Here is a 13,064-nt window from a genome sequence, read left to right as displayed (position 1 = left end):
CAGAGGGTAGAATGTGGGAAGCTTGCCAAGAATTAGTAGTCAAGAGTAGAGATAACAGAGGCATGGATGAGGGTTTCAGCATTCGCCGAGTTGAGGCATTCCAGAATGTGGTGATAAAATGTTTGGCAAGAGATTAGCCGAGGCAGAGATGGAGTTGGGCAGCATTAGAAGTAAGAATTGGGGAGGGTGCAGGTATGTGGGTTGGGACCTCCTGCCAAAATCAAGTATTTCTGATCAGTCTGCTTCAGCCCTGAATAGTTGTCAGGCTAGAGATGGAATTGGTAGCTAGGGAACAGAGTTCCAAGCAAGAGGTGGTTTCATAGTTAATGGAAGGAAATTTCCGCCCATCCAGCTCTCAATGTTGAACAGGCAATCTAATACTGCAACAGTATTTGAGAAAACTGATAGAGCCGAGTGTTGCTGTCAATGGAAGCAAAGACTGGTGTGTAATGTCGTCAAGGTACAGAATGTCGTAGAAACAGGAGATAAAAGATTACTTCTACGAAAGCACCAGAGGTTGCAGTGCAAGGAAAGAGAAAGCATTGCAGGTGATTTTACTGCCAGGCGTAAGGACGGTGGCGGGTGCTGCTGCAAGAAAACCCTGTCACTGGATGGTGTGATCAACCCTGTCAAAGTTCGTGGAGACGGGACGATTGACTATTTACACGCCAGATGAAGCAACACACCCCAAGGGGAAACCTCCACCACTATATCAGAAAGATGTTATTATTGCGTTTAGGCACTGGTCTGCCCGAGGCGCCCAATGAGGGCGAGTGGAGAGAGAGTCCCTGAAGGCGAGTGAAGCCGGTGGATTATTTACCAACTCGACGGGAGACTGTTTTACCTCCCCAGCGGCGCGACAACCCCACTTCGTCCTTTCCGCCACCTCCCCGAAGCCCGGCCAGCAGCGCGATAACGCGGCGGTCTGTGTAAACAGCTGTGAGGTGATGTGACGGAGGAGTCGCTGCCGGAGGGGGTGGGGACGGAGGGGGGATAGCTCCAAACCAATGTCGCATTGTCTGGACACAACCAAAGGCTCCCCACCTCCCTAGACACAACCAAACCCCGCTCCGGGGACGAGGCGGGGCCACGAAGGTGGGCTAACACAGGCGAGCCAAAATAAAAACATCTTTTCGGAAAAAAACAGGTGAGCACCACCCGAATACCACTGGAGGGAGGAGTGATACAGATGGGATCCACAAAAATACCTGGACAAAAACCCTTTCACATCAGAACTGATTCAAAAACACGTCATTAAATATTATTTTTATATATATGTATCTTATTGATAATTGCAGAATGCCGGCCGCTCTGGTTAGGGACGGCGATCTGTTGCAAGTTTCTCTCCCGTCGCCGATCCCAGGCCCGGGGACTATCCCAGAGAGACTTCCCCCAGGACCAGGAGAGGAGGAAACTCCGGCCTCAGATCCTGCATCAGATTCACCGACAGACCGGGAGTGAGGGATGGAGTTGGAATGGAGCGATTACTTACCTCAGGGAGAAAGATGTACTCAATCCTGTCATCCCGAGCAGCCCAGCAATCTCAGGAAGACGCAGGAAGTCTTTCCGTCTCCAGCAGCACTCAATGCGGCTGCTAACAGGCTTCAGTCCCTCTTCCCGCAGCCTTCAGACTGGGTTTCTAATTCTAATGCTCCCAACTGGTCTTACTTTGTCCGCACACACACACTCCCTCCCTCCCTCCTTCCTTTTTCTTTGCTCTAAAATCGAGGGAGAAATATATACATCCCGGGCTCGTCGTTATTGCAAGCGATGCAGATCTTCCGCTGGAGGTGTTCGGGAATCGTCCCCCCCATGCCCGCCGCCTGTTTTCTGCTGCAGCATGTTTGCCTCGCCGCTGTTCCCACCTCCTTCTCCCGACGTCGGGTCACGGCCGGCTCCTCATCCCCAAGCAGACGCCGCCGCGGTCTCTCTGCAGCCCAGCCGAGTTGCTCTCGGCCTCCTGTCTCTCTCTCTTTCCCTTCTCCCTACATTCAAGCAGCCGGGGTCCAGGTTTGGGCGGGATTCCTGTGTGTCATTCACACAGGGGGCGGGAGGGCTCCTCCCACTTCGCCAAGACCACACTCCAGCGGCTGTCAAAGGGTCGGCAAGCTTCAGTGCACGGATAGAAGGGGCTTTCAGACGCGGCTAGAGCCCCTCTGTGACTGGAAATGCAGGGGAGGGGGCTCTTCCCATCTTTTCCGAGGGGATGGGGTGGGGGGTGTGAAGGGAAGAGAAATAACCGTGATGCAGCAGGTGGAGATTTACAGTATGATCCCGCAGCTTTATCTTGTTTCAGGTTTCCAGAAAAGACGCATCGCCATTCAGATCAGACCAGATCGAAGGGCTGGTGAGTAGCACCGTCGCCTGTGTTTTATGCAGGGTGAAGATTGCAAGGATAGTGCCCACAAGGGATTAGGGCACCAAATTACTGGGTTTTCCTTAATCGGCTCTCAGTCCTTTCTGTAGAGTTGGCCATCCATTTCCCTCACTGTAAAATGTGCAGCTGTGAAGTTAATCCAGCCAGTGACCAACATAAATTGCAGCAGAGATAATGGGAACTGCAGATGCTGGAGAATCCAAGATAATAAAATGTGAGGCTGGATGAACACAGCAGGCCAAGCAGCATTTCAGGAGCACAAAAGCTGACGTTTCGGGCCTAGACCGTTCATCAGAGAGCAGCCCGTTTACCAGAAAGTCGAACAGGTGCCCTACGAGAATAGTTTGAACAGTAAAGGGAAGACAGAGGTAGAACAGAATAAGCAACAAACACACGCAACCCTGGCACAGTGGAGAGCATTTCCACCCCTTTATTAAATTCCCATGGCCTAGTATAACTGGGAGTGATCACATGAAGGCCAAATACCTTAACACAAGAAGGAACAGGAAAATTGGAGGGTGCTACCAAGGGCCGCAGTCAATATATATTTACAATCATCCCTAAATATAAATCAGTGCTAAAGTTCTAACTCACTGGGGAGACAGATAAATTACTGGGTAGGCAGACCTACTTATCTCCATGGATTATATGTATTATAAAGTTGAAGCTTACAAAATACAGTATCATGACGTTCATTTCAAAGGAAGACTTGTATCAGCTTGTGCTACCTTAATTGTTCTGCCACCTCCTGCGCTAAGATAATAGTGCACGAGTTCAAGATGTCACACAGCATCAGGCTCTAGTCCGGTAGGTTTATTTGAAATCACAAGTTTTCGAAGTGCTGCTCTTTCATTAGGTGAAGTGATTCCAAAGGCTTGCGATTTCAAGTAAACCTGTTGGACTATTACCATGTTAGCTATGATTCTCTCTACCCTAGTCCAACACCGGCACCTCCACTCGTAGGTAGCGCTAACCTGCAGCTGGAATATGAAACTGAAGCTCTGTCGAGATACAATGACAGTATTTGAAGGAGGCGAATACAGAATTCTGTTGGTTCTGAAGAAGAATCATACTGGACTCGAAACGTGAACTCCGTTTCTTTCTTCACGGGAGCTACCAGGCCTGCTGAGTTTCTCCAGCATTCACAGTATGTGAATTCCATAGTCCCTCGTCCAACTTTTCTTCATCATCCAGTCTTTGAACAATTAGGTTATTGTGGCACGTGTACCAAATAACTGTAGCATTTACCAACAAGTGAGTGCGTTTCTTCAAAATAAAATAATGTTTAAAATATGCCACATAGCAAGACCTCACAAACTGGAATAACACAAATTACCAGTTAATGTGTCCAGCAATCTTGCTTGAAGATGTGCGACCCTGGTCACTTCAAATAGTTGTACATTAGAGTATGAACACAAACCAGAATCATGATTTATAGAACATCAGTCTAAATTATACACACAAATTCTGAAGTACAGTTTCAAATCACAACCCTTAGAGAAGAGACAATAGAGGGTAGAGCATATAGGAAGTACACCTATACAGCGTATTCAAAAAGAACGGGTACCCAAAGAACACAGTCCGCCGATTTCTCAGCAACAAACCCAAACAAACAGACAAAACGGGCTCAGAAACCATAACCACTCTCCCCTACATCAAAGACATTTTGGAAATGACTGCCAGACTACTCGGACCACTTGGCATCCGGGTAGCCCACAAACCCACCAACACACTAAAACAGCAGCTAATGAACTTAGAAGACTCTTTACAGACACAAGCAAAACGAATGTCATCTACAAAATAATAGTGTGAAGCTGGATGAACACAGCAGGCCAAGCAGCATCTCAGGAGCACAAAAGCTGACGTTTCAGTCCTAGACCCTTCATCAGAGACCTGATGAAGGGTCTAGGCCCGAAACGTCAGCTTTTGTGCTCGTGAGATGCTGCTTGGCCTGCTGTGTTCATCCAGCTTCACACTTTATTATCTTGGATTCTCCAGCATCTGCAGTTCCCATTATCACCATCATCTACAAAATACCTTGCAAGAACTGTGACATACACTACATTGGACAAACAGGTAGAAAGCTAGCCACCAGGAAACATGAACATCAACTAGCCACAAAACGACATGACCCACTATCACTCGTATACTTACATACAGATGAGGAAGGACACCACTTTGATTGGGACAACACATCCATCCTAGGACAAGCCAAACAGAGACACGCATGAGAATTCCTAGAAGCATGGCATTCCAACCGGAACTCCAACAACAAACACATTGACTTGGAGCCAATCTACCATCCCCTGAGAAAAGGAACAGGAAATGACATCACCAACACAGGAAATGACATAATCAACCCCAGGAAACCTAACCAGATAAATAGAAAGCGGGACATAACACCAGCGCTTCGTCGGAGGCTCACTGATGATGTTACCTAGAATGGTGATGAAACGTCTGAAAACTAACTTCCAGCTCAGCGAGCAAACTCACATCCAGAAACTCAACCTGAGCTACAAATCTTCTCAAAACTCGCTAACAGGAAGAAATATCAGGGACTTACGAGAAAGCCATAGCAGTGATCATTCAGAAGAAAGCAAAATGTCTGCGTTGCTGGAAATCCAAAACAAACACAGAGGTTGCTGGAGAAACTCAGCAGATCTGGCAGCATCTACAGAGTGAAAAACAAAGATTGTGTTTCCAGACCGTATGATTTCTTTGGAACTGAAAGGTGTTGGAAAATGCTTTTTTTATATATACGTTTGACAGAGGAGTTCACTCAGTGCAAAAGACAAAGGGGTTGTTAATGGTGGAGAAAAATAAAAAGATATAAAATGGGTGGAAATTAAAGTGTCAAGAGAGAATTGGACTTCTCAACTAAATGTAAAGTGAACAAGGCACAGAGAAGGCCTGAGGGTTGGGGTAGGGGGTGGGGAGATAATGTAAGAAAAATGAAGAACTGACATAATGTGAGCAGTTATTAAGTTCAATACTGAGACCTGCAAAGTGCCTCAGTGTGAAAATGGTGTTGTTCCTCAAGCTAATGTTATGCTTATTTGAAACATTGCAGCAAACCCAGGACAGAAATGTTAGCATGAGAACAAGGTGGTTTATTGTAAAGGCCAGCAATGGAGAGGTCAGGGTAGTCCCAATGGATAGAGTGGAGGTGTTCTGCAAAACAGTCACCCAGTCTGCATTTGGTAAAGGAGAGCGCTGTAGTGAACTGTGGTTGTGAACACTGTAGACTAGATTGAAAGAAGGACAAATAAAACACTGCTTCATCTGGAAGGTGTACTTGGGACCTTGTACAGGGAGAAGGTGAATGGGTAAGTATTATGCCTTGTGCAATTGCTTGGCAAGGTACCATGGGGGAGTGAGGAAGTGTTAGAAGTGATGGAAGGCAGACCAGGGTGTCATGGAAGGAACAGTCCCTGCAAATACTGATATTGGATGGAAGAGGAAGATGTGTATGGTGGTGGCTAAAATAGCAGGGGAGACTAGTGAGTTGGAAAGTAAGGACATGGAAAACACTATCATTGTTCAGGGAAGAGGGGAAGGGATGAGAGCAGAATGATGGGAGATGGGTCAGACACAGTTCAAGGCCCTGTCAACCACAATGGAGGGAATGCTCAATTGAGAAAAAAGGGAATCATTTCAGATGCAGCCTGGTGGGAGATGGCATCATCAAAATGTATGCAATGGAGTTGGGGAAACTGGGAGAATGGAAAGGAATCCATGCAGGCAGCATTGTATGAGGAAGTGTAGTCAAGGTAACTGCAGGCGAGTTGTAATGGATATTGGTGGAAAGCTTTCCGTCAGAAATGTAAATATTGAAATCAAGGAAGGGAAGGGAAGAGTCAAAAGTGGACCAGGTGAAAGTGAAAGAACGATGGAAATACAAAGCAAAACTAATTAATTCTTCCAATTCTGGAGAAAAGCAGGAGGCAGCACTGAAGGCATCATCAATGTACCAGAGAAAGAGTTGAGTGTGGGGTTGTCTGAAACTGAGGCAAAGAATGTTGCACGTATCTCACAAAGAGACAGGCATGACTGGGACCCATGTGTGTATTCATTGCCACAACTTTAATTTGGAGAAAATGAGATGAGTTAAATGAGAAGTTGTTCAAAATGATAACAAGCTCAGCCAGACAAAAGAGGTTGATGAGTTTCTTCAGCATTTTCTGAGTTTGTTATGACAGTAATAGTAGGTTATTTTATTTTATATATTGATTGAACAAATCAGATTATCAAAGGTAATCTAGAAGATGAGGTAAGCATGTTTTGGGACAATTTTGGAACATATTCTGGAGCCAGACAGCCGGCTTTTCTGTACCCCGTAATATGCAACAGGACAGAATTAATTAATAAAAGCAAAGTACTACGGATGATGGAAGGAAATAAAAAGAAAGTGCTGGAGAAACTCAGCAACATCTGTGGCGGCGGAAAGAGGTAACATTTTGAGTTTGATATGACGCTTCTTAATAACCTCATAGCTAAAGAGCCGCTTGGTAACAATGATCACAACACAACAGAATTTTACAGGATAATAAAGTGTGAAGCCTCCGCTTGGGGACCGCTTTGCAGAACACCTCCGCTCGGTTCGCAATAAACAACTGCACCTCCCAGTCGCGAACCATTTCAACTCCCCCTCCCATTCTTTAGATGACATGTCCATCATGCTTCCTGCAGTGCCATAATGATGCCACCCGAAGGTTGCAGGAACAGCAACTCATATTCTGCTTGGGAACCCTGCAGCCCAATGGTATCAATGTGGACTTCACCAGCTTCAAAATCTCCCCTTTCCCCACTGCATCACACAACCAGCCCAGCTCATCCCCTCCCCCCACTGCATCCCAAAACAAGCCCAGCCTGTCTCTGCCTCCCTAACCTGTTCTTCCTCTCATCCATCCCTTCCTCCCACCCCAAGCCGCACCTCCATCTCCTACCTACTAACCTCATCCCACCTCCTTGACCTGTCCGTCTTACCTGGACTGACCTATCCCCTCCATACCTCCCCACCTATACTCTCCTCTCCACCGATCTTCTTTTCTCTCCATCTTCGGTCCGCCTCCCTCTCTCTCCCTATTTATTCCAGAACCCTCACCCCATCCCCCTCTTTGATGAAGAGTCTAGGCCTGAAACGTCAGCTTTTGTGCTCCTGAGATGCTGCTTGGCCTGCTGTGTTCATCCAGCTTCACACTTTATTATCTTGGATTCTCCAGCATCTGCAGTTCCCATTATCTCTGATACAATAGAATTTTACATTCACTTTCAGGGAGAGAGGGGTGGAAAAAAGACTAAAGATTTCAAACTTAAAGGCAATTACAAAGGTTTGCTAACAAAGTTTGCTAAAGTGAACTGAGAAATCAGGTTAAGCGTGAAAGCCATTTAAAGAGATGTTTCATAACATCCACAAACGCTACAATCCTGTGAGAAAGACTTGAGAAGCATGCATCATTTCCTAACAAAGGAGGTTAAAGATACTATCAAATTAAAAAGAAAATATGACCAAAAACTGGGAGAAAATAAAGGGCATGAGAAAGTTAACAAGAAATATGAAAAATAGCTAAGAGTTTCTACAGGTATTTAAAATAAAAGAGAGTAACTAAAATGACCAGTAATCAAGTAGCAAGTGATTTGACAAATTAATAACAGAAATTAGGAAATGGCAGATGTGTTGAATATATATTGTGTGCCCATCTTCTCCTTAGAAGACATAAAAAAATCCCAGAATTACTTGTAAATCAAGAGGTAAAAATGGGGGAGGAACCTAAAACAATTATAGTCTCCTGGGAAAGGAGCTGATCAGTATTTGCTATTATAATAGATGTATTGCTTGTAATTTTCCAAATATCTCTGGATTCCAGAAAGGTCCCATCACTTTGGTGTACAGCAAATATGACCTCTATATTCATGAAAGGAGGAAGACAGGTAACAGGAAATTACAGGCCAATTAGTCTATCATTGATAAAGAATCATAGAGTTGTACAGCAAGAAAACGGACCCTTTGGTCCAACTCATCATTGCTGACCAGGTTTCCTAAATTAATCTAAGTCCCATTTGCTAGCATTTGGTCCATTTCAATCTAAATCCTTCCTATTCAGACACACATCCAGATGTCTTTTAAATGTTGTAATTGTACCATCCTCTACCACGTCCTCTAGCATTCCATACAGGCACCACCTTCTGCATGAAAAAGTTGCCCCTTAGGTCCCTTTTAAATTTTTCCCCTCTCAACTTAATTATATGCCCTGTAGTTCTGGACTCCCTCACCGTGGGGGAAAAACACCTTGGCTATTCACCCTATCCATGCCTCTCATGATTTTACAAACCTCTATAAGGTCATCCCCTCAACCTCCAATGCTCCAGGGAAAATAGCCCCAGCCTATTCAGCCTCTCCCTAAAGCTCAAACCCTCCAACCTTGGCAACATCCTTGTAAACTCTTTCTAACCCCTTTGAAGTTTCACAACATCCTTGCTATAGTAGGGAGACCAGAATTGCACACAGTATTCAAAAAGTGGCCGAACTAAGGCCTTGTACAGCTGCAAAATGACCTCCCAACTCCAAAACTCAATGCACTGACCAATAAAGGCAAACATACCAAATGCCTTCTTTCCTATCCTGCCCACGTAAGATTTCACTTTCAAGGAAATATGAACCTGCATAGCAAGGTCTCTTTGTTCAGGATCATTCCCAGGACCTTATCATTAAGTGTATAAGTCCTATCCTGATTTGCCTTTCCAAAGTGCAGCACCTCACATTTATCTAAATTAAACTCCATCTTGCCACTCCTTGGCCCATTGGTCGATCTGATCAAGATCCCATTGTACTCTAAGGTAAACTTTTTTGCCGTCCACTACACCTCCAATCTTGGTACCATCTGCAAACTTACTAACATACTTTGGGACGGCACGGTGGCTCAGTGGTTAGCACTGCAGCCTCACAATGCCAGGGACCCGGGTTCAATTCTAGCCTTGGGTGACTGTCTGTGTGGAGTTTACACATTCTCCCCGTGTCTGCGTGGGTTCCCTCTGGGTGCTCCAGTTTCCTCCCACAGTCCAAAGATGTGCAGGCTCGGTGGATTGACCATGCTAAAATTGCCCATAGTGTTCAGTGGTGTGTGTGGGGGTTATAGGGGGATGGGTCTGGGTGGGCCGCTTCAAGGGGCAGTGCAGACCTGTTGGGCTGAAGGGCCTGTTTCCACACTGTAGGTAATCTAATCTAACCATACCTCCTATGTTCACATCCAAATCATTTATATAAATGACAAAAATCAGTGGACTCAGCACCAATCCTTGTGACACACAACTGGTCACAGGCCTCTGGTCTGAAAAGCAACTCTTCACCAACACCCTCTGTCTTCTACCTTTAAGCTAGTTCTGTATCCAAATGGCTAGATCTCTCTGTATTCTATGTGATCGAACCGTGCTAACCAGTCTACCATGCAGACCTTGTCGAACATCTTACTGAAGTCTATATAGATCACATCTACTGCTCTGCCATCAACAATCCTCATCATTACTCTTCAAAAAACTCAACCAAGTTAGTGAAACACAATTTCCCATGCATAAAGCCGTGTTGACTATCCTTAATCAGTTCTTGCCTTTCCAAGTACATGTAAATCCTGTCCCTTAGGATTTCCTCCAATAACCTGCTCATCGTCAATGTCAGGCTTACCAATCTATAGCTCCCTGGCTTTTCATTACCACCTTTATTAAATAGTGACACTACATTAGACGACCTCCAGTCTTCCACCACTTTACCTGTGGCTATCGATGATACAAATATCTCAGCAAGGGTCCCAGCAAACACTTCCCTTGCTTCCCACAGAGTTCTAAGATACACCTGGTAAGGTCCAGGGGTTTTATCCACCTTTATGCATTTTAGGATGTCCAGCACTTCCTCTTCTGTAAAATGGACATTTTCAAAGATGTTTTCTTTATTTCCCACGTTCTGCGTCACTAGAATCTGTTACTAAGGAGGTTATCGCATGGCACTTAGAAAATCATAGTGCAATCAGGTAGATTCAACATGATTTTGTGAAATGGAAACCATGTTTGACTAACTGATTAGACTTCTTTGAGACAGGAATAAGTAACATGAATAATGGGGAACCTGTAATAATGATGGACTTGGATTTCCAAAAGACATTTGGTAAGATGCCACATAAAAGGTCAGCACACAAAATAAGAGTTCATGGTGTACAGTGCAACATATCAGCATGCATAGAAGATTGGCAAACTACAAGGAAGCAGAGAGTAGGGACAAATGAGTCATTTTAAAGTGCCAGGATGTAACGAATGGAGTTCCTCAACTATTTACATTTACATGGATGAAGGAGTCAGATGTACGGTCACTAGTTTATTAATGGCACAAAGATAGGTCGGAAAGTGAGTTATGAAGAGGGTGTAAGGAGTCTGCAAAGGGATATATACACAGCTTAAGTGATTGTTCAAACAGTAACATATAAATTATAATGTAGGAAAATGAGAAAATGTCCACTTTTGCAGGACAGGTAGAAAAAGTGTATGTTAATTAAATGGAGAAACATTGCAAAATTCCGCAATCTGCATGTGCTGGTACAAAAATCATAAAATGTTAGCAAATGATTAGGAAGGCAAATGGAATGCTGTCTATTGTAGAGGGAATGGGATATAAAAGAAGTTTTGCAATAGCCATACAGAGCATTGCTTGGAGAGTACAGTGCGCAGTGTTGTTCTCCTTACTTACGAAAGGATATTATTGCATGACAGTCAGTACAGAGAGGTTCATCTAAACAAATCCTGGAATGAGTGGCTTGTTTTCTGAAGGAACTTCAAGAAAGTCAGGGAGCAGAGGTCAGTGCAGTGCCCATTACTAAGAAGTTGCTGAGGAAACTGAAAAGTCTGAAGGTGGACAAATTACCTGGACCAGATGGACTGCATCCCTGGGTTTTTGAAGGAGCTAGCTGAGGAGATTGTGGTGATTTTTCAGAGATCACCGGAATCAGCGTCCATACGGTGTGGAGCTGGAGGAATACAGCAGATCAGACAGCATCAGAAGAGCAGGAGAGTCAATGTTAGGGTTTACACCCTTCATCAGGACAACCTGAAATGTTAACTTGCCCGTTCATCTGATGCTGCCTAACCTGCTGTGTTCCTCCAGCTCCACACTGTATTGAGTCTGACTCCAGCATCTGCAGTTCTTGCTGTCTCCAAATCACTGGAATCAGGGAGGGTCTCAGAGGACTAGAAAGGGCACCCCTGTTTAAGAAGGGAGGGAGGTAAATAACAGGAAATTATATGCTGGTTAGCCTGACCTTGGTCCTTGGTAAGATTTTAGAGTCCATTATTAAGGATGAGATTGCAGAGTACTTGGAGGTACAGATTCATCAAGGGGAGGTCATGTCAGACAAATCTGTTAGAATTCTTTGAGGCGCTAATGAGCAAGTTAGACAAAAGAGAGCCAGTAGACTATGATCTGTTTGCTTTTCCAGGAAGCCTTTGACAAGGTGCCACAAAGGAATCTGCAAAAAAAGATAAGAGCCCATGGTTTTGGGGCAAGATACCAGCATGGCTGAAGGCAGAGACTGGGGATAAAGGGGTCTTTTACAGATGGCTGTCAGTGACTAGTCGAGTTCTGCAGGATAACAAAGTGTGGAGTTGGATGAACACAGTAGGCTAAGGAGCACAAAAGCTGACGTTTTGGGCCTAGACCCTTCATCAGAGTCAGTTTTGGACCAATTTCTTCACATTATGTATTAAGGATCAAAACAAAAGAACTGTGAGCATTGTGGCAAAGTTTATAGATGACACAAGGATAGGTGGAGAGACAGGTTGTGTTGAGGAGGCAAGGAGACTGCAGTAGGACTTTGACAAGCTAGGAGAATGGACAAGGAAGTAGCAGGTGGAATACAATATGGGAACAAAGGGACTTGGGAGTCTTAGCTCATAATTCTGTTCAGATTAACAAGTAGGTTCAGTTGGCCATGAGGAAGACAAACACAATGTTAGCATTAATTTTGAGAGGGCTAGAATACAAGAGCAAGGATGTACTGCTGAGGCTGTGTAAGGTTCTGATCAAACCATATTTGGAATATTGTGAGCAGTTTTCGGTGTTGTATCTCAGGAAGGATGTGCTGGCATTGAGAGGGTCCAGAGGACAATTATAAGAATGATCCCATGAATAAAGGGCTTGTCATATGAGGAATGGTTGATAACTGTGGTTCTGTGCTCGATGAAGTTCATAAGGATAGGGGGAGGATTCATGGACACTTACAGTGTACTGAAAGGCCTGGATAGAATAAACATGGAGAAGATGTTCCAATACAGCTAGTTCTGACATAATGTGTGTTTTGTTAATACGCATTGGCTGTAACACAATTGATGAATAGTGGATGCTGTTTAGATAATGTGAACTCTCTCCTGTACAGTAATGTAATTTTCTCTAGCAATTTCCCTACAACACAATTTTCTATAGTGCGATTTTCTATAGTGCAAGGTCACACAAGAACGCAACTATCATGTTATTGGAGAAGCACCTATAGTAGGAGAAACTAAGAACCCCTTTCAAAGTGAAAGGGACAACCCTTTAGAGCATGGTTAATCTGTGGAACACATTGCCACAGAAGGCTGTGGAGACCAAGTCAGAGTGTACTTAAGACAAAGATGGATAGGTGCTTAATGAGTAAAGGAATCAAAGGTCACA

General features: G+C 44.5%; 1 protein-coding gene and 1 long non-coding RNA gene across 5 annotated transcripts in view; one reads left to right on the top strand and one right to left on the bottom strand.

Moving 5' to 3' along the window:
• Positions 1–2,094, bottom strand: part of hecw2b (HECT, C2 and WW domain containing E3 ubiquitin protein ligase 2b) — a 297,098-nt gene extending 295,004 nt beyond the window's left edge. For 2 of the 4 annotated variants that reach the window (XM_048533661.2, XM_048533665.2), the window contains exon 1: positions 1,493–2,082. The gene's annotated coding sequence lies outside the window, so the exon portion shown is untranslated. Of the gene's footprint in view, positions 1–1,492 lie in introns of all 4 variants that reach the window. The other 2 variants (XR_009445933.1, XM_059647154.1) reach the window with 2 other exon arrangements.
• LOC132209816 (uncharacterized) lies at positions 267–5,210 on the top strand. The gene is made up of 4 exons (XR_009445934.1): positions 267–1,147; positions 1,299–1,507; positions 2,297–2,347; positions 4,538–5,210. It is a non-coding gene; the product is annotated as an uncharacterized LOC132209816 (long non-coding RNA).
• The last annotated feature ends 7,854 nt before the right edge of the window (positions 5,211–13,064 follow it).

The sequence above is a fragment of the Stegostoma tigrinum genome, chromosome 7 (genome assembly GCF_030684315.1).
Source record: "Stegostoma tigrinum isolate sSteTig4 chromosome 7, sSteTig4.hap1, whole genome shotgun sequence".
Lineage (NCBI taxonomy): Eukaryota > Metazoa > Chordata > Chondrichthyes > Orectolobiformes > Stegostomatidae > Stegostoma > Stegostoma tigrinum.
This window is presented reverse-complemented; position numbering and strand designations above follow the sequence as displayed.